General features: G+C 38.7%; 2 protein-coding genes across 5 annotated transcripts in view; one reads left to right on the top strand and one right to left on the bottom strand.

Moving 5' to 3' along the window:
- CMSS1 (cms1 ribosomal small subunit homolog) overlaps positions 1-20,553 on the bottom strand; it is a 379,579-nt gene that overhangs the window by 316,085 nt on the left and 42,941 nt on the right. The window lies entirely within an intron of this gene.
- Positions 1-20,553, top strand: part of FILIP1L (filamin A interacting protein 1 like) — a 301,368-nt gene that overhangs the window by 243,795 nt on the left and 37,020 nt on the right. The window contains exon 1 of one of the 2 annotated variants that reach the window (XM_019448157.2): positions 3,814-3,957. The exons of the other annotated variant lie outside the window; for it this stretch is intronic. The gene's annotated coding sequence lies outside the window, so the exon portion shown is untranslated. Of the gene's footprint in view, positions 1-3,813; positions 3,958-20,553 lie in introns of those variants that run through there. 2 annotated transcript variants of the gene reach the window in all.

The raw sequence follows: 20,553 nt of genomic DNA, 5'->3' as shown, positions 1-20,553 counted from the left end.
GAGAGATCAGCACCAGATACATGGCAGGCTAGCCCAATGCTCAGAGACAAAGCTGCTTTGCAAGAAGCCTGACAGTGAGGTGTCAGAATGTTCCCTGAGATAGAAATACTTTAGTGCCAAAGGGTCACACTCTGGCCAATCCAACTGCAGCCTAATGCAATGTAAAACCACAGAACTCTGCCTCCATCTCATGCCATCCTGGATCTGTCTCCACTATACTCAGCTTCTCAACAGAACAATGCCTGTGATAAGAATTGTTGTTTTTCTTTGTATGTTACAATGTTTCCATGTATACTATTTTATAGAGGAGGCAAAAGAGCAAACATTATCACATTCAAAGTTAATGTTACCACCCCACAGATTCCAACAGTGCAGTGACCCCTTAACTGATGAAAGAAGCAGTAATGAAAATTGTGGGCAGCTGTAAGAAAGGTGCATTATGAATACTGCTTCTCTTGCACTTATTTGGATGACTAGAAGACTTCACCAGTCACAAGTAGAAACAAAGGCAGGGAGACAAGACATGAAAGAAAGTAAGAGTAGTGATTTCACAAAGAGAAACTGGATTTGACATGCTTAGTAACACATTAATGGTATTTTTAAACATTTGTGGACATTGCTAATAACATCGGTTGCCGTGGTCACTGTATTAAACTCCTGGCATTAGCTTGAACCAGGGGAAATTGCTGATACTGAACTGTTTTTGACTATCTAACAAGGTGATTCATACAGTTCAACTGAATTGATACATCCTAGTTTCCACCCTTGCTGCCTACAAACCCCTCTTCCTCATTAGAAAGCAATTAGATCGGTAGAAAAATTCCTTAGTACCCTTTCCAAATCACAACTTAAAGCTACTGCTGATTTAGATCATAAATTTAAATTACTTATTATAGAAATGCCTTTAATTTGTAGCTATACTTATTTGTAGGAAATTTTGCCTTATAAAATGAGAAGGGTCATACAGCAACTGGGCAGGAAATTTTTCAGTAAAAAAAGTAAAAGTTTTCTTAGCCAAGACTGAGGCACCGTGCTCACAACACTATTCTTTTGATAATGAATACACGTCAGAAGCCAAGAAAACAAAAACTACATCTCAAAGAGAATGTTCATAGGAAAGGAGAGGGAAATAAAAGTCTACTTGTCGATTCATGTGGCCAGTGCAGTACATTACTAATGGCTGGCTGGAGTTAGCAATACAAGACCCAGGGTTCTCGAATCAGTTTGATAAAGATACCCTCCTACTCAAGACCCTGGACTTTCATCTGTAGCGAAATGTCATAATATTCTGATTTTATTAGAACAAGACTTGTCAACATCCTCGAAAATGTTGTCTTAATAAATATGCAAATCTATGATGTTTCCAATGTGAATGACTTCCCTAGGGTTATTCAGTGCATAATTAGGGTGGTTCTGGTGGGGAGGGGGGGGGGCTGCAAAGGTCAGTTTTGGTTTTCCTAGTTTAACATTCAGTCTGGAAACATAGAAACTTCTCAGTTAAATCTGAACATTTCTTTACCAACACTTCTGAGAGATTCTGAGCAAACCATTAAGAGGAGACTAAGGCTGTATATATAAACACTGGTTCAAATCTCCGCATTTGTTACCTTAACAGCCGTCTGACTTTGGTCAAGCCATTTTACTCTTCCAAATGTGTTTCTTCATCTGAAAAGTATGAATAATACCACCTTACGATGTGTTATGCAAATAAAATGATGGAGTGCATGTAGAACACTAAGCATGGTGGCTAGCATGAACTAAAAGCACAACAAATGTTATTATTGGTTCCTGAAGAGAATGGGTCTACACCATGATCTCAGCCGGAATGCTGAGTCATAGCTGGGTCAGAGATCACTGCTTCAGAAAGTAACAGGGCACCAGGCAAGGCACACAAAGAGGAGAAGTCCTGATCCTCTCTTCTCTGGCTTCATAACCAGAGGCAAGTCTTATATCCACTTAACTTCTCTGTTCTTCAGCTACTGCAGCTAAAGAAAAGGAGGAAATAATGTTGACAGATTTTATAGGGGAAGTGGGAAGTCAAAAATATGAAAATAAATGCAAAACATGAGTATAAAAAATGTGGCAAGGAAATAAAAGATGGTGTCCAATGTTAGGAAACCTCTGTACCTATGAGGGGAAAGGGGGCAAAATCGGTTACAAAAATGCTGGCTTTGGGTAAAGATCTTTTATGTTAGTAGTCTGCAACTGAGATTCAGGTGTTTATGCGACTTTCACAGCAGTCATTTTATCTCATTTGAAATAAATCAAATCTAGCATAAAAGTCTCAAAAACATGGTTAATAAGTACAAGGCAAGCACAGGAGCCTAAAAAGATTCAAATACACTCCACAACTATAAGGTCGAGTAACAAAACTCACAAACCAATATCTAAAATGTTAATATGAAAATACAAATCAAATATTGAATTTTAAGCTCAGCTGAAGGGTATGGTCATTAGCTTCTTAAAACAGTATATATAAAAAGCAGGAGTAGTTTAACAGGCTTCTCTGTAGGCAGAGTGATCTAGAAGAACTATTAAAGTGAGCCCACAGTTTAACAAAGATGACACACATTCTGTGCCCTGTATCTTTTTTCACCGTTTTCACTAACTATACATTCTATGCAACCAGGCATTCTCTACTCCAAACTAAGGAAAAGATACAAGCTATTTTCATTACTCCTGTTTGACAATTCTATAGACATATGTATGTCATAACAGGAAACAATCCTATTTTACTGTTTATTTAAAAAGAGTTAAATAGACTCAAAATTTTACTCAATTCATTTGAAGCTTGCAAATAAGACAGCCACATCCCTAATTTACTTAGCAGATTCATATAATTGGCTAGGACTTTCAGAGATTACTTCTCTTATTGATGTGCAAAATAATTGGGAACATAATTCTCATTTCCCAGAAAAAGAATTTATAAAAGTAAAATCTGCCCCACACTAGGTAACATGCTTAATTCGGTCATATTTGGTCAGTTTCTTTTTTCTTCTCTTGTCTTTGTTTGCTGGTGGCAGGGAACAAATGGCTTAAAACTTGTTCTAAAGTTCTATTTTTATACTTTGTCTTGAAAGTGCAGCACAACACATTTATCTTTACTTTTAATAAATATTTTTCTCTGCCAAATAAACTGATTAGTTTTAACTACTTTCGTTAAACACAGGCATGCAGAAATGAGGAACTAGGAGGTTCTTTCAGGAAAAACACTGAAAAAAAAAAAAAAGATTTCATCTGGCCTTCCCATCATCACTTCAAGAATTGTTTGGTAGTTACATCATCAGGAAATAAAATACTATCCTCTGAGGACCCCTACTCTTTACAAAAAGGAAGGAGAAGGTTTGAAGTCTCAATCACCTCGGGATGTCTCAAAAAAAAAAAAACAAAAAAACCAACAAAACTTCTGGCTCCCTCTCCTACCTCCCCCCAGCAACCAAAAAACAAATGTAACAAAAATGTATTTACAAAAGTTTAAATAAGAATAACAGGATGTGCATTTAAGAATCTGAGGCAATAACAGAAGCTTTAGAGCCCCGGAGGGAGAAAAGTTACTAACGGATCGACCATGACCCCCAATGACTTGGTTAGCCAGGCAGGAGGGCGCCGGCGTCCCGGGCCCGCCGCCCACTCCCCTCCTCGGGGAGCCGGGGACCGACAGTCCGTTCACACGGTCGGAGCGTCAGCGGAGCTGAGGCGCATTGCTGCCGCGCCGCCGCCGCCGCCGCTGCGGATCTGGTTGTCACCGGCGCCCCCGCCGCCCGCGCCGCACATGCGAAGCGCCTTATAAGGCAGCGCAGTGACGTAACGCCCTTAGGCCGGGCGCGCTCGGCGCCCCGCTCGCATTGTTCGGGCGACTCCCGGAGCGCGCACAGCCCGCTCGCAGCGCCGCCAGACAGCGGCCCCCGCCCGGCCCCCCGCCCGGCCCCCCGCCCGGCCCCGGCGCAGGCAGCTCAGGTAAGCCCGGGAGAGCCGCTCGACTCCAGCAAGGGGCACTGCTGTCAGACAGCCAGGCTGACTGTAGGTGGCTTTTAAAGTTACCAGCATCACGAACTGCAGACAGGTTTCGAAAAGCGCGTCCAATGAACTCTGGGTTCAAAACCTTTTAAAACTCACACAAAACTTAGAAAGTTTACTCACACGGAGAAAACGGATTTCAGATTTGATTTTAAATGAGGAGAGCTGGGGAATGACTATATATTACATTCTCCAAGCGAGCCGCACACCGAATCCTGCCTGTATGGAGAAATCTTTGGGAATGGGGGCGGGGGCGGGAGGGGGGAGGGAGTATATTGTAATACCACAACTCTATCTCCTGATCTTCTCTCTCCTCGGACTTAAATTCCCTTATGTCTGACAAGAGCAGAGTGCGAAACACTGCCACATGGTAGTGATTTATTAGTGCCGTTTCTCACCCCCTCCCCTTTGTGAATCTTCATACAAAACACCAGAAAATCCCTGTTAGAAATATAGCTTGTAATTAGGAGGACTCTAACTTAAAAAGTTGAGCTTTTTAAGCTTCAAAAAAATCTTACGAGCAAAAGCATATGGCAGTCTGTGTCAGACGTAACTCATAATTTTGAGTTCCAACTTTTTACTTCAACTCCAGTAAATGGATAAGTGACAAACTGAAAAAGATAACGCTAGCTTCTCTAGAGTAATATTTTTGGACACAGTTTGTTGTGTTATGTAGAAACACTAATTTAAAAGGTAAAGCCTATAGAAGAATTTTGTCAATCAGTGGCATTTTGAACTTACATCTGAACCCTGAATAGGTTATTGCTATAAATGAACTTTTACCATCTGATAATTGAACACCTGGATGAAAATCACATTTCAGAATAAAAATTAGCAGAAGAATTAAAAAATAAAATACACCATGTCACATTTAAAACACTGGAATAGGAAATTAAAAAATCATGTATCACTCAAACTGTATTTGGTCTGAACATACATTGTAAAATAAAACTTAAGAAATGTCTGACAATTATTTTTCTTTTTAAATAGCATCTATATTTTATTTATCATTTGAAACAGCATTTGTTTATATGCCCCAGATTGGGGATTTATCTTTGTTTCTAGTAATTCCTGTGGTTGAGTATTTTAAAGCATATAATATTGGTGCCTACTACTTTTGCTTCATAGTTCTGTTTAGTTTGCTAATTTTGTTTGCAGCAATGCAAGATTTTGGTTTTAGTATTCTAAAAGAAAAATTATATGTTATTTGGTTTGAAGATAGGCTATATGAACTGCAGGTTAGTACTGAAAAGTAGGATTTCTCCAAAACTATTATTTTAAATCTAGGGAAGCCTACCATAAGAAAGAGGGGCCAACACCCAGGTCATTGTGGAGAAGTACAAAATATGCACAGAAAAGTTGTTTATTTCATATAGGCTGTAATTGGAAACGGAAAAATTCTTCCTTTGGTAAAAAGGTATTCCACTCTTCTGAATCTGATAGAGGAGGAGGGAAACAGAAACCATCAATTACTGTTTCAGCTATACCCAAAGTGCCATCTGTACCATAAACTATAGCTCATCTGTTGAAAATCATAACCTCTATTAAATCTCTAACAGCTGTGTTTCCCAGGGTCTGCATTTTATTTTATTATTATTATTATTTTTTTTTTTTTACAAAAGGCAAGCACCACTTTTTACTCTGTAAATGACACACTCCAATATTCCACACTTTTTTTCCATTTACTAACTATAAAGCATCGTTCAAAAACAAATCATCCATTGAGACCCCTTTTAAAACTGAAAGTTAAACAAGATTTGTTGTAGATACATTATCACACAGTGGACTCTCTGAATGAGCATTTATTAGTCCTGGGGACACTCTATATGATGGAAAAAATGTTTTAGATAGATGGAATATAAATTTTTGCATTTCCAAATAAAGCACATACAAATTTTATGCTTAATAAATTAATTTGCCTTTTATGGCAATTGACCTTAAATGTGAAGCACTTGTATTTTTGTTATATTTTCCTAATGCTGTGAGGGAATCTATAGAAAGAGGCAATATGAAAACACAAACCAAGCTTTGAACTTTATTTTCAAGTCTACTTGCAATTCCCATAAATTTGCCTTCTCAAAAGGCTGTGCACTTTGTTTTAGGTTTCTCTGTCTCGCCTTCCTCCCCCCAAAAATGACTTTGGTAATAAATGGATTTTGAGGTAAAAAGTGAAAATGGAGCACCAAGAATAAAATTCCATTTTCTTCTTAAGTCATGTTCTGTCCATATCTAATGCTTCAGAGCAAAGTGAATGCTTTTACAAGGTGAACAGAGAAAAAAATACAGCCTCCTATTTGAGGGGAAAAGGAAGGTGGGAGCAGGAAGAGGACTGTTTATAAAAGACTGGATATTGTGGCATAATATGTGATGTAAACCAATATTGGTCTCAACCTGCTTCATGTACTGAAATCTGTTGTTCACACAGCCAGTCATTATCTCTGAAAAATTTAACACATCCTACCTTATCCTCTTGGGAGTATCATTAATTTTAACTTTTTTTAAAAGTTTATTTAATTTGTTTTTGACTATGGATGTAGCTTCAATTTAATCTGATTGTTTAGTTTCTGTAAATTATGTTTTAAGTAAGGATTTAAAGATGAAGGGACACTGCATATGCAGCCAGCATCACACACTTTCAAAGAAACTTTTCTGTGGCTGCTTCTGCCATCACTACAGTATTTATGGGCCCACCAACCCCATCACTTATGTTTAATATGTGCTGGGTCAGTTTCTACTTTGAATGTTAGATGCACTAATTCCTAGCAGATCATCACCAACACTGTTGTAAGCCCTCCTGCATCCTTCTTTTTCTTAAAAAGCAGAGTTAAAATTATCTCTCCCCTGACTTTCTTCTATTCTGACATTACCTCTGACTGGAAAAGCTGAGAAAAACAAAAGTGGGAAGGCTCTCCAAGGAAAGTCCCTTGGTTCTTTTTCAGATATGGAGAAGCATTCCCTTTTCATGCTGTTTCTCTCAGAAGCTTGAGCACACTAAGATACGACAGCAGCAATTTTAATTCTGAGCCCAAGAACAGAATAACACATTAGCAGTGTTCTTTCTCCACTTAGACCATCCTCACATTCCTATTCCCTATTGGTTCCAAAATAAGATTAACTCTTAAAGACACTATTATTTTTTAACGACAAGCTTGAGGAATTGGGGGGGGGGGGCGGTATGTGGATAAGAAGGTATGTAGAGCCATAGGTATGTAAGTGTACCATTAAGGCAGGTAAAGGTGTAGCCAGACATACACTCACCTTCTTGTTTTTGTCTGTAACTACGGATTCTAGCCTAAAGGACAGTTTTATCAGTAAAAGAGATCACATCTTACATCAGAATAGCAAACACACAACTCCATAGATGGGAATTTGAGAAGAAACTTGATCATAAGTTTTTTCATATGAACAATGGGATGCCCTAGGCCCCAGAGAAGCGCGCTCTCTCTCTCTCTCTCTCTCTGGCAAGGAATATCCACAGAGCTTTATAGCTAGAAGAGGCCTTGGAGGCCATCTGATCCAAATGCCTCACCTTACAGAAGAAACTGAAGTTCACAGCGTGACTTGGCTCAGAGACACAAAATTACTCAGAGGCAGAGCCAGGGCCCCCTGCATTCTTGGGCTATAGCTTTTGGTTTCCCCTTAAATTAGTGCTAGGAAGAGATGAAGGCAGAAGCCCCAGAAGAAGCCCTGGCACTAGAGGTGTTAATTTGGATACAAAATCCATTAAAAAAGAAAACAGAAAGGTTCAAAGTTCTTGTTAATGAGTATAAGTAGTAAGAAGGCAAGGCAAAGGAGGGAGGTAAAAACCAATAGAGTTAAACCAGGCTACTACAATGGAGGGGGGTGATAAAAGAAAGACAAAGGAAACAAATAATAACTGTACTTAAAGGTCTTCTGGGTGGCAAAGCTCACTCTGCTTAAAAGTTGAGTGGTTCCCTAGGAAGAATGTATATATGCTCTATGTCAAAGACATTTAGGTCTGAACCTCTAATTTGACAACTGACTACTTCTCAGCATCTTCCAACGAAGCATTCTACACTCTCCAGACCTCCCTAGCTAGCAGGGTCCCATTCAAAACTCACAATGACCCAATATCTTTAAAACAACTGAGAACTTCCCTGAAAACTGCAGAGGAAGTAACTAATGAAGGCTGTGAGCTCCTGGTGATACTTACCCTGCTTTACTTCCCTTCACACAGTGCACTGCTACATGACACTAAATTACACATTAGCGGCTTATTTGTTTATTGTCTTTCTCCTGGACTATAAACTCCCTGAGGGTCAATTTTGCAACCAACTTTATTCCTAGTGCCTGGCAAAGTACCTCGCTATAGTTAGTAAGCATGTCCCTGGGACAAGAAGGGTGCTGAATAAATGTACCAACAAATAAATTACAACCTAGAAGCTCCTTACTTGGTAAGAAAACTATGGGCTAGGAAAGGCCCCTTCTTTGAGATTCTGTTCAGGAGCCCAAAACAAATCTCTGCCACTATCTGAAGTAACCACATTGAACTGATACAAGCACAAAAACCAGAAAACAAATCAGGCTCAGATGAAATCAATGCAGTAAAATGTACTTCGTACTACACAGTATGGGGCATGGAATGGGTGGGAAACAAAATATGGATGAGCAGAATGTAGTGGTTTTTGTCTTTAAGGAAGTGTAGGTACCTTTGTTTTTCCTAATCTCTGTGCCTCATATGAAGACCTAGAAGATGCAGTCATTGGACCCAAACAGCTTGTCCTTGCCATAAAGAGAAACCAGCAGATTGCCTTTTCCTAAGCATACACTTTGACTCTCAAGTTTCTATGGGTCATTCAGTGCATCTGCCAGGTTTTACAGAAAAGGAGTGAATTTTCTATAGTTTCAGTTAGGTAATTCCAATGTCAATCATTGAAGCCAGCCTAGGGCTTGTAACTCAGCAGCAAACATTTACTTAATATCTTCCAGGCACTGTGCTAAGCACCAGGCAGGCCAGCAACTAAGTTCTCTACACACTATACGATGTCATTAACCCAGCTACACCTACTAAAACTGATTGGCACCATATTGGTGACAGTGACTAAGATCACCAGCAGCTCTTGCACAATGGCCCTGTCTCTGCTCTTTTTTTAATGGACTGATAAAGCAATATAGGTAAAACAGGTCAGCGTACATAAAAATTAAGCGAAGGTAAACAGTGTGGGGCTGTTTAACAAAAAAACCCAACTAACCAGAATATAGTTATAATCTCCAAGCTTCCTTGCTTACTTACTAATAACACTAAGTTGGCATGGACAAATAGTGTTTATCTCAACAGTACAACTAATTAGTAGGAATAAAGGTTCATAAATCCAAGTTCCATTCTTCTTGTCTCTACCATCTATTCCCTGGGTAAGCCTCCTATAGCCTTGGCTTCCACATACCTAACAACAACAACAAAAAAAAAAACCCCAAAAAAAGAAACACTGTCATCCACCACAAGCATCTTTCAATACTGGGGAAGGACAGAATAATGAGCAGTAACCCTTGAGGGTAGGTACACCGATCAAGCAGAACTGAAGACTATATAAAAATAAAAGCTACTGATCATATCATTACAGAAAAATTAGCTTAAGAGAATGAAAGGGATGTGAGGAAAAAGTCTCTTAAGCACAGAGAAAAGATTAACAACTATAGTACTGGAGCCTGTGAGAACTCCAGATCACTGTACCAAGTACAGCCTCAAAGATGAGGTCAGCCCTTCAAGATGGGCGGAGCAGACAGAAGCAAATCTGCCAGATTTACTGTATCTCATGGCCCACCAGGGTTGGAACAAAAGTTTAAAGGTGAACTAAGTTTTTCTCCCTCTTTTTAAAATTCTTTTTTAAGTGAACCAAAACAGAAAACAAATCTGAGCAGAAATCATAAAAGGAATGTGAAACATTCATCACATTTGGGTTGACAAGACTTAAGTGACTGCTGCTGTTACATCTGAAGAAAAGGAAGGAGCTGCTTAGCCTAGAAGCTTGAGAAGAGCAGGAGAAAGTTCCTTCTTGCTAAAGACAAAGGGCCACGCAGTGAGATGGTAAGCAAGTCCCTTAGCCTTAGTTTGTTAGTCTGTCAATTTGAAATGGCAGAGGAGGTAAATCACTCTGGAGTCTTGTGAAAAGTAATCCTTTGCTGCTAAAGGAAAGATTATCTATTCTTTAAAAATAATATTGATTCACTTATTATCAAGATAGTTAGACACTCATATTATTACAAGAAATACATTATGTTTGAAGTTGCATATTATCCTTCAGGTTTTCATACAACTGGATACATGGGGCAGGCAGATCTTTCAGATAAAGGTGAGAACAATTTTGTTAAGTGATTTGGCATTCCACTCATCTCCACTAGAATTATGCCTTGCAAGATTCTTCTTAAAATTCCATAAAATTCACTGGGCTGGTAAAGATGCAAAGAATCAGAGGCAAGGTTAAGATTCTATGGTGGAACTTCCCTCATCTGGACTTTATTTAAATTTGTCTTCAGGTGCATTCCTCATTTCACTAAAGGTTTGTCCCTCCTCAGAAATGACAGAAACAAGAGGAACAAAGCTTTACTTCTTCTTCTGCTTTAATAATAAGAGCAAATCCTGAGATCTTTAGGTATTATTCAGCCCAGGAGGGAGTTATGCTCCCCTAAGAAGTGGCTCTTCTCACGTCTCAGTCAGTCAAGTACATACTAAGTTCAAACCCATGTGGGGGATACAGAGGTATCAAATTCTTCATGGAACTTAGAGTTTGTTCAAGAGCAAAACTATTATACACAAAGTTAGAAAGTGGTATAAAACAACATTATAAAGTATTTGTGTCACAAAACTGTAAGGGCTGTGCGGACTCACAAAGGGAGACCCAGCCAGACAAGGTAGGGAACAAACATTCGTAGAAAAGATGGGAACTGAAGTGTAAATGGAAGCTATTGAATGGAGTGTTCAAAAAATGATGGCAGATGTATCCCTTGGAAGTTTACTATGAAAAGGGAATCTGAGGTTAAAAGAGAAGGCTTGAAACAGCATCTGAACACCCAAACTTTGGTTTTTAAACCCATTATTTGGACTTCTGTAGAATAGATTTCAATCCTTAAAGTGAAGATTTTAAATGTCACAAAAACAGTTGGCACAGTGCTGGACCCATAGCAGGCACTCAGTAAATATATTATTCTTCTTAGTTATGTTAAGGGCTATATATAGGGTTCCACCAGGCTGAGGCACAAGAGGTTGCCTCAGCACCAAAGAGGAGGTGCTTGCTTTGTAAGGATGCAGTCTGGAAGAGCTCATGTTCTTAACACCCAGCCCTAAAGTGAAGTAAAGGATTAAGCCTTCTGGAGAAAATCCATGTGTCTAGTGCCTAAATTCAGCTACTCTGAAAAGTGATGTTATCTTTTATCCTGAGTTCCCTGCTAGAAGGGAATCCCTCTTATGAGAACATGGGCTTTCCAATGGGTTTTTTAGTCACCTGAAATAAGAAACAAGTTACTGAGTAGTTAAAGGACCAAAGAGCAAAAGGCTTAAAAGCTGGCCTGGAATCTCCCTGTTTTACCTTGAAAGTCCTACCATGCCTGGGAGGCACACAAAACAAACGGGTAAGACAAATCTTACCACATGGGCTAAAGAGCTTATATCACATCCTACCCATAGACAATAAAGAATTCTTTTCAGAAACTCCCAGTCTAAACACTTCTTCCTAGGTGTTAATTTTACAGTTTCAGTGTACTTTCTACTTAGTGTAACATTTTAAGTGTCAGACACTGAAAAGATTTCTTGAAATACAATACTTGATGTATAAAGAACCAAAAATAAAGTTGAATCCCATGAAATACCCGTGTATTAAGGTCCCATGTAGTTAAGGTCCCATTAATGTCCCGTGTAGTTATGAACCATTAAGACCTTGACGAGTCACAAAATTTGTTCTGATGGAACAAAATATACATTTTTTGACGTGTGAATTTGTACAAAATGCTATACAAAAAAGAAGGGAGGGAAGGAGTCTAAAGGTTGGTGGAATTTTTATTCTGTGGAACTGAGATCTGAGAATCATCAAAGGCTTTGTAAACCCTAGAGATGAAATCCAAAGCTTCCCCGTTTTGCAACTGAGGGGACAGGCAGATGAGGTGGAGTCAGAGAGCTAAGTCAGTAGCACAGTGGTCCAGCATTCCCTGACCATTAGATACATGGCTGTTGTTTGAGAAATGGGGTTTTGCTTTTTTTCTTTGTTTTTAACTGTGAATGAGTGAACTTTAAAAGTGAAGAATAGAGAGGCGCCTGGGTGGCTTAGTCAGTTAAGCATCTGACTTCGCCTCAGGTCATGATCTCTTGTTTCTTGAGTTCAAGCCCCTTGAGTTCAAGCCCCACATCGGGTTCTGTGCTGACAGCTCGGAGCCTGAAGCCTGCTTCAGATTCTGTGTCTCCCTCTCTCTCTGTCCCTTCCTAGCTCGTACTCTGTCCCTGTCTCTCTCAAAAATAAACAAACATTTAAAAAAAAAAAAAGTGAAGAATAGTGAAGTCAGTGCTTTCTTCAAAAACACTTCTTTCAACTACTGCAGATCTGAAATAGTTTGCCCTCTCTTAAAAAATTCAAATCATGAGGTAAGATATGGTCAGAGCAGAAATGGATGGGTATTCATATAGTATATACACAAGGTGTACTATAGCCTTTTCTTTAACTCTGCCACACAGATTTATCACAGAGATAAACATAACTAAATGGGTGAGCCTGAACCTTGCTCAGGGACAAAATCAGCAGCAGACCCAGAGCCAAGGGAAGTAGAGTATAATGTCACTACTTTCACCTCTAGCAGATCCATTGCTAACCACCGTAACATCTTGATGGAACTGCTCCTTACAACATAAGGTTAATATTCTCTAGAACACATTCATCTGAAAGGAACCCAACCTGGGGAAGAGAAAATAGGATCAAACTGTGTGTTCATGTATTCTGTCTTCTCAGTGCTCGGCAGAAAAGGAAAATCTAATCCAAATGCTCTGAACTGTCAGGGAAAAATTAAACAAAATTTTAAATTAAAAAAAAAAATTTTTTTTTAAACGTTTATTTATTTTTGAGACAGAGAGAGACAGAGCATGAATGGGGGAGGGTCAGAGAGAGGGAGACACAGAATCTGAAACAGGCTCCAGGCTCTGAGCTGTCAGCACAGAGCCCGACGTGGGGCTCGAACTCACAGACCGTGAGATCGTGACCTGAGCCGAAGTCGGCCGCTTAACCGACTGAGCCACCCAGGCGCCCCAAAATTTTAATTTTTATAATGCACACAAGGGGACACAAATGCAGACTACAAGAAAAATGGTCACTCACATTCTAAGGGATTCTAGATTAAAACATTCCCACCTAATTAAACTTTACATAAGGCTCATACTCCAGCTCTCTAAAACATCCTGGAGGAAGACAGAAACCAGTCATCCTCAGGAACTAGGAAAAGTGGATAAGGGTAGATGGAAGATGTTCACAGTGGTTCATGATCTGATTGTTAATCAGCAGGAAGCCAAGCCAAGCAACAACCTTCATCCTGCAATTGCCCTGACCTGTGAGTGAATCCTATTCAGTGCTATTAAATGTTACTAGTTCCTTTGCCTCTTTTTTACAGATTTGCTATAGCTAAAATGGAGGGGGGAGGAGGATTCTCTAGAGGTCAAAATGTTTCACATTTTACATTCTGATGGCTCCTATTTAGCCTGTTTCTTGTGGCAAACTGTGTGACTTCAAGAGTCACGATAAAACATAAGCCTCTGTTGTTGTGGTTTCTAAATTTCTGAAGTTTTAATTTCCCACTAACAAGTTAGGAAACGTTTGGTTTCCCAAGCATACCACGGTAGCCACTGCCTCTGTAAAGGCAGCCAGAATACAAGGAGGTGAAAACCAGTGAACTTATCCACTCTGGCGCATGACTGCTCCCTGCTTTGGCCTTTTATGTTAAATCTGACAAACTGAGAACCAGTGAATTAACGTAAGAAAGCCAAATAAAAGAGGAAAGGCTTTTTTTTTTCTTCTTTCTTTAAGAGTTAACAGGAACTAGGGGCTTAAAATTTTTTTGGGGGGGGGGAGGGCTCAGAATAAGATTTGGAAGAGGATATACTCTTTGTAACTTTTTAAAGAGGAGAAAATACAAGAAAGAAAAGTGACCTACCAAAGAGTGTTAAGAGAAAGGAATTAAACTAATCCTCCAAAATACCTATTTACAATATCTGAATGAAAATAACCTGTGATCTGGGAAGAGAAAAAAGGGACTAATGGAGATTAAAAACAAAGAAAATTCTGCAGCTACCTTAGAATGCTCTTCTAAAGAATCCATGTCTGTTTACCTCAATCCATTAAGACACAAAAGAAGCATCTAAATATAAACGGATTTTGAGCAATAAGAGAAATACATATAAATATTCTTAACAAGATAAAGCACATACACCCACACTCTTAAGGGTATGTAGTAGTATGCCCTTGAAGTCTCCCTGAGAAAAGGCTGCCTGTTAGAAATATTTTCCGAGAACTTTAAGTTCCTTGAAATGTTCAACGGAAATGGTATTTATGACAAACCCACCTCCTCTGGGGAACATGAGATGTTATTACTGGCAAAGTCAGTTTTTTAAACCATCCAAAAATGTTTATGAATTTATGCCAAATGACTAAACTTGCTTTATTATTACAGTGATTAAGAGAAGAGAATATCTGTTAATGTCTCATCATCAAGGCTCAAAGTAATCACAAACCTACAAAAAACTATGACAAAACAGAGGATTGTAAGTGGTAGTGATTTCTGTGCCTTTGACAGGCAGAATATTACAACACATTTATTCACTGGAGAGCCTGGTACATGAGATACATAAGATAGGAGGTGTGGATATATGTCATAGTGGTGAAAAACAGGATTTGGAGTAAGAACTGTATTGGCATTCTGGTTCTGTCCATTATCCAGTAGAAACTTTGGCAAATAATCTAACTTCTCTGAGCCTCAGTTGCTTTTTTGTGAAATGAGGACACTACTTGCCTCCAATGACTGTTTCCAGGACTAGCAATGGTACATGGCATATAATAATTGCTTAGTAAATGTTAACTGTTATTCACAGACTATAGAGGGAAGGAACGAACTACTTATCATGTGTCTACTGCTTACAGTTACACCCTTAATCTTTAACATAGTACTTAAGTAGAATAACATAGTTCAAAAGTAGAATAGGTGTTTGTTCAAATATTTATTGAATACCAATTAAGTACCAAGCTAAAAATACAGCATGGAATAAAACTGGCCAGTAATTGACCATTCAGTAAATAAAATACACACACACACCCCTACCCACTCGCATTAAGTTTATGTTCTAATAGGAAAGACAATGATCAAATAAGTAAAATACAGTATACCAGATGGTACTATGACATGAGGGGATGAGGTTCCCTGGGAAGGGAACCAGTACAAAAAACACAGACCCTGTTGTGGTCAGAGAAAAACATATGTATATTAAAAGGTAAACTGTGAGTGTTTAGCTTTAGGAAGGTGGTATGGCTGGCAGAATGAGCAAAGGTAGAAGGAATCAGGGAGTCAAGGGGGTGGGGGCGGAGAGTATAGAAATGAACAAATGAACACTAAAAACATGGGATGGGAGAAAGAGGAAATTCTTTTGAGGTCAGTACTCTGGGCTTTCTAGCATGTACTCTGGTTAAGTGGGAAGAACACACACTTGGCAGTCAGTGAATTTTTATTCTGGTTCGGTTATTTGTGCTGTTTGGTAATTATTTGACCTGTCTATATTTTAGTTTTTTTGATTCTTACCCTTATCTATAAAATGGAAATAATACCTCATAACATTGTTATAAGGATTAAATTAGATCAAGTGGCAAAGAGTAGACCTTCAATATGCTTGTCTCTTTCTATAAGCTAAATCCTGCACTGGATCATAGCTGGGAACTGGAGTCTGTTCCAGATCCAGGGTTACTGTAACAGTGGCTTTGAATGTTATTTAATCTGCCTGGGCTTCAGTTTCTCAAGTAAGAAATTGCAGATGCTACATGCAGACATTTTAAAGACAGGTATACAATAATCATGGTGCTGTTATAAAAATTATAATCAAATAATATTACTATTACAACTTATCTTAAAATTGTCTTTTATGTAAAATTTATCTTAAAAGTTTTAAAACAGCAAAAGTATATGCTCCCTCTATATTGATTAAAAAAGTCCTACAAATTTTAATTTCTTTAGCATGAAGTTGTAAAGATTTTATTTAGCAGTCATGCTGATTTTTATTCCTTTTTCCTACCCCTGCTTGGAAAGATCTCCAAGACAATGTTTAACTGTAAAAATCAAGGTGACAGATGAACAGTTACAGTAAGCTATATTTTACATAAAGAAGGGAGATAATAAGAATCTTTATTTGTATTTGCCTACTTACTCATTAAGACATTCTAGAAGTGTATATGTGAAATAATATGTACAGTGGTTACTGGTTCGGAAAGGAGAATGGGTAGATGAAGGATGAGGCGGAAGAAAGACACTCGCAGTTTACCTTTTAATATACATATTTTTAAACATGTATTATATATTTAGGAGTGCTAATCGCTCTAGCCACAGATGAGGGCTAAGTCAGGAGCCTGACCGGGGACACCCAGGAACCTGGTACCTGAGGGAGCCCCCGTCCATCAAAGCACATCAATGACATTTGATTGCCTTTTCTGCTTTTTCTACTTTGTAACATCCTTTGCTTTTCAAATAAAGATGTCATCAATCCGCCCCCCCCCCCACAAAAAAAGGAATGCTAATCTACAATCCAAAACTGACTTGCTTGAAGAGTTAAAATTGAGCAAAATAATTACAAAATTAATTATACAACAATATGAAAACCTCAAATGACTGGTTTCTCAGACAATGTGGGTATTCTTCAACCTGTTACTTTATATTTTTTTCTGAAGTGCTCAGTGAAAAACATTCTAAAACATCCTCAGTAGTCTTCTCCATATTTTTCACTGGGGAAACCACACGTGGCAGTAAGCAGCATATACAGAAAAAGACTGTTCCCTCCAGGTCTACACCAAATCAGTCAGCCCATGCTGCCTCTGAATACCCAAGTAGACAAGTCTAAGAGCATCTGATCCCAGCAAAGAAAATACATGTTCACACTTAAGGAATGAAGAATAGGGGTAAGATGAGCAGATCATTGGAGAGGCTTTGGGAAGGTCACTATTAGCATCCATTGTGATATGCTGGCATTTCACTGAATAATGCACATTCACATTATTCTTTTCCAGAAAGGGAGAAGAGCTGTGGTATAGATCTATAAATCAAAGAGAAATGGAAAATAATGGCTAATCCCAAATACAGTGGAGCAGCAGATAATGAAAAAGAGCTATGAATATTAGAGACAACTAACACAAAGAGGTCTAATAGAAGTTTTCCAAAAAATTACCTATGCCCTAAAATGGTGGTTCTCCCTAAAGATGATTTTTGTCCCCAGGGTTTTTGCAATGTTGGGAGATAGTTTGGTTGTGACACCGGAATTGGGGGTTACTGGGTTACTTCTGGCATTCACTAGGAAGAGGCCAGGGATGCTGCTAAACATCCTACAATGCACAGGACAGTCCCAAAACAAAGAATTATTCAGCACCAAACGTCAATGGTGTCAAGGCTGAGAATCTCTGGCCTAAAATGACAATCAACATGGCTAACCATGTGCACGGCTGAAAAGATGCATGAATGGCCTGAAACAGTAAACAAATTATGTAATCATATCTTTCCTTCTAGTGTTCACTCTGACTCTGTCTCATAGGTGACCCCTACTTTAGGCCAGCCCATTGTGGCTGAGGTGCTCTTCTGTGTTGCTTCACCTTCAGTTTCCCACTTCTAATAGTAATTGATACGTCCTGTGCCAGGTAATAAATATGTTAGGAGCTTTAATGTGGATTGTTTGGCCTAATCCTTAGAACAGCCCTATTATAAGGGAGTCGCCAGTATTATCCCCATTATACAAATGAAGACAGTGAGACCCATAGAGGTTAAAACTGCTCACTCGGTCACACTAGGTAGAAGTGGGGAAGCCATGACTCAGCTCTGAAAATTGATATCCAGGATCTGAATTTCTCCCCTAGCACTACCCTACCTCCTATAGTGTTTTATTGCCTTTTTTCCATTGGTGCTGCAGTGAGTGTACTTACATCCTGTCTGTTTATCCTGCCTGCCCCTTGCCACTCATATGCCTGCAGTGTTTTCTGCCATCTACTGCTGAGTCAGTATGGGATGGGCAGTAGGGAGAACATCAGCCCTTTCCCTAAGAAGGCTACCTTGGGGCAAATGGATAAGATACAGAAGAACACAAATCCACAAATTAGAGTACAAAATCAACTAGAGAAAGGAGGAGGAAGGAATGGAAAGAATGATAAACTATTAAAGTGCTGGGAACCTGGGGACAAGCCCATTACCACCACCATCACCAACTCAAAGACAGCTCCGCATGCTCTGTCCCAAGGCAAGGCGCTCTCAGGAATGAATACAGGAGCACACACATCTCTCTGACAATCCAAGACATCACATGCTGGGTAGCTTTCTGAATGCTTCTCCCTAGAGAGAGACAAGGCAGTAAGGGAAAGAAAGGCATCATAACTGTGATTGGCCCAAGTAGACCTTAAAAAATCAGGGAGATGTCCACCTAAAACTCCCAGTCAGCCAAGGACCTGAAGCCTCAATCTGATGAAAGACAGGCTAGGGTTTTTTTGTTTTGTTTTGTTTTTGGCATAGTAGCATTCAAAAAGAAAGTCTGGAAAAGAGAAAATGTTAAAATGTTCATATGAAAGATCTTTTTCAAGTAATTAAAAACCTCATTCAGAGTGTGTGAGAGGCTAAAAACACAAAAGAGTAGGCTCTTTAGCAAAGCAGTGTATTCGCAGTAATTTTTTTTAAACTCCTCCTTTGTAGCTATAATATATTCAAAACAAGCCAAAAAAAAAAAAAAAACCCATCTGAGTAAATGGGGAAAAAAATCTATTTGAGTAGATATTTTTTAACATGAATAATTAAAATGGGGGATGGAGAGGCATAAGCTTAGTGGTAATGAACATCCATCATCCTATGGTTCTTTCTAGAAAGCTCCTTAACTGACTATAGCACTGAAGAGATAACACATAATTCAAGCTTTAAGTAATTATCCTAGATTTACATGTACTATTCTTATTGTCACTTCTGTATCAGTTCCTGTTTCCTTTCCTAGGCCTTAACTGTGCACCTTTTCCAGTTTCCACTTAGCCCTTTGATCAGTAATGGAGAGTCTCTTCTAGCCCAGATTCCATGGTCTTATAATGAGAATATTCTCCTTGTAGCCTTACTCCCCAAACTCTGTGCCTGTGAGCTCTCAGAGTGGTCTTTTTCTGGTTCTAAAACCACACTTTTCAGCAGTTTTTCTTCCCAGGAGACCCTTAGTCTCAGTCAGTTTGTTTTCTTTTTTCCATTCAGTTGTTTTTTGTTTTGCTTTTAAGAAAGAGATTTGCCCCAACCCCTGTCCCTCTGTTCAATTTGAGGGTTTTTATAGGCTCCTGTAAGGATCCTATTTTTATGCTAAAAGTTTCCAAGCTCCTTAAAATTAATAGGTCATTGACTATTTGCATATCTTATAATTTCACTTCCCCTAATCCCTGGGGACCCAAACAAAATTGTTCAGATAATGAAAAGTCCTAACTCAAGGTGCCCCATTTTTATAATATATTCCTTCTGACACCAACCAAAACCTCCTCTGTCACTTCATGCCCCAATTCTTGTTTCACAGTGAAGGAAAAGTAGTAACTCAGCTTGCCGGATATGGACCCATTTATGGTGTGTCTAAATGATCTCAGTGATGATGACAGGATCTTCAATAACAAGGACATAAAGCAGACACAGATGTACACTCATATTCAGCTAGCAGATGCCAAAAAAAGTGTTACTGTTCTTCTAGATCTTGCTGACCAAGTCAAATGAATTGAGCATTACATTATGACTATGGTATGCTGTAGCTGTAATTTTAAAAAACCTTTGACTTGTGAGAGAAATAAAAGGAAGCAGCACACATTGAATAAAAAAGACTGGTCATAGCTATTTTTATGAGTGCTCCTAAAAATCAGACTAAACAGTGAAAAGTCCCATTGAATAAGGGAGTAGAGCAAAAAAACACTAATTACAGGCCTGATCATCAAGAACTATCTCAAACTAAGGAAACTTTCCAAAAATTGCTTGTAATTACTCTGCAAACTGCTTAGAGTTCTGTGGTTATTTAACTATGAATGTAGCTGCTATCAATGCAGTGCAACAATTAGAATTATATATTAGATAAGAATTGCTAAAAGAAATGGTGGAATATAATAACCACACTATCAAAGTCTAGCCATGGGAAGAGATATGAAAATGAATAAAGCAGTGTAATGTGTGTAGTTTCTGCTTAGTGATTAACATTTTAAATCAGGAAGAAAAAGTAATGTATTAACTAGCTCTGGAAGAATAAAAGCAAATGTAGAAATTGAGGCCCTTCAAAATGAAGTTTCACACTTAGAATGAGAGATATAATATTTCATG

The sequence above is a fragment of the Panthera pardus genome, unplaced genomic scaffold (assembly GCF_024362965.1).
Source record: "Panthera pardus isolate Hobbes unplaced genomic scaffold, ASM2436296v1 HiC_scaffold_16, whole genome shotgun sequence".
In the NCBI taxonomy this organism is placed as follows: Eukaryota; Metazoa; Chordata; class Mammalia; order Carnivora; family Felidae; genus Panthera; species Panthera pardus.
Note: the sequence above shows the minus strand (reverse complement) of the source record. Positions and strands in the feature narration are given on the sequence as shown.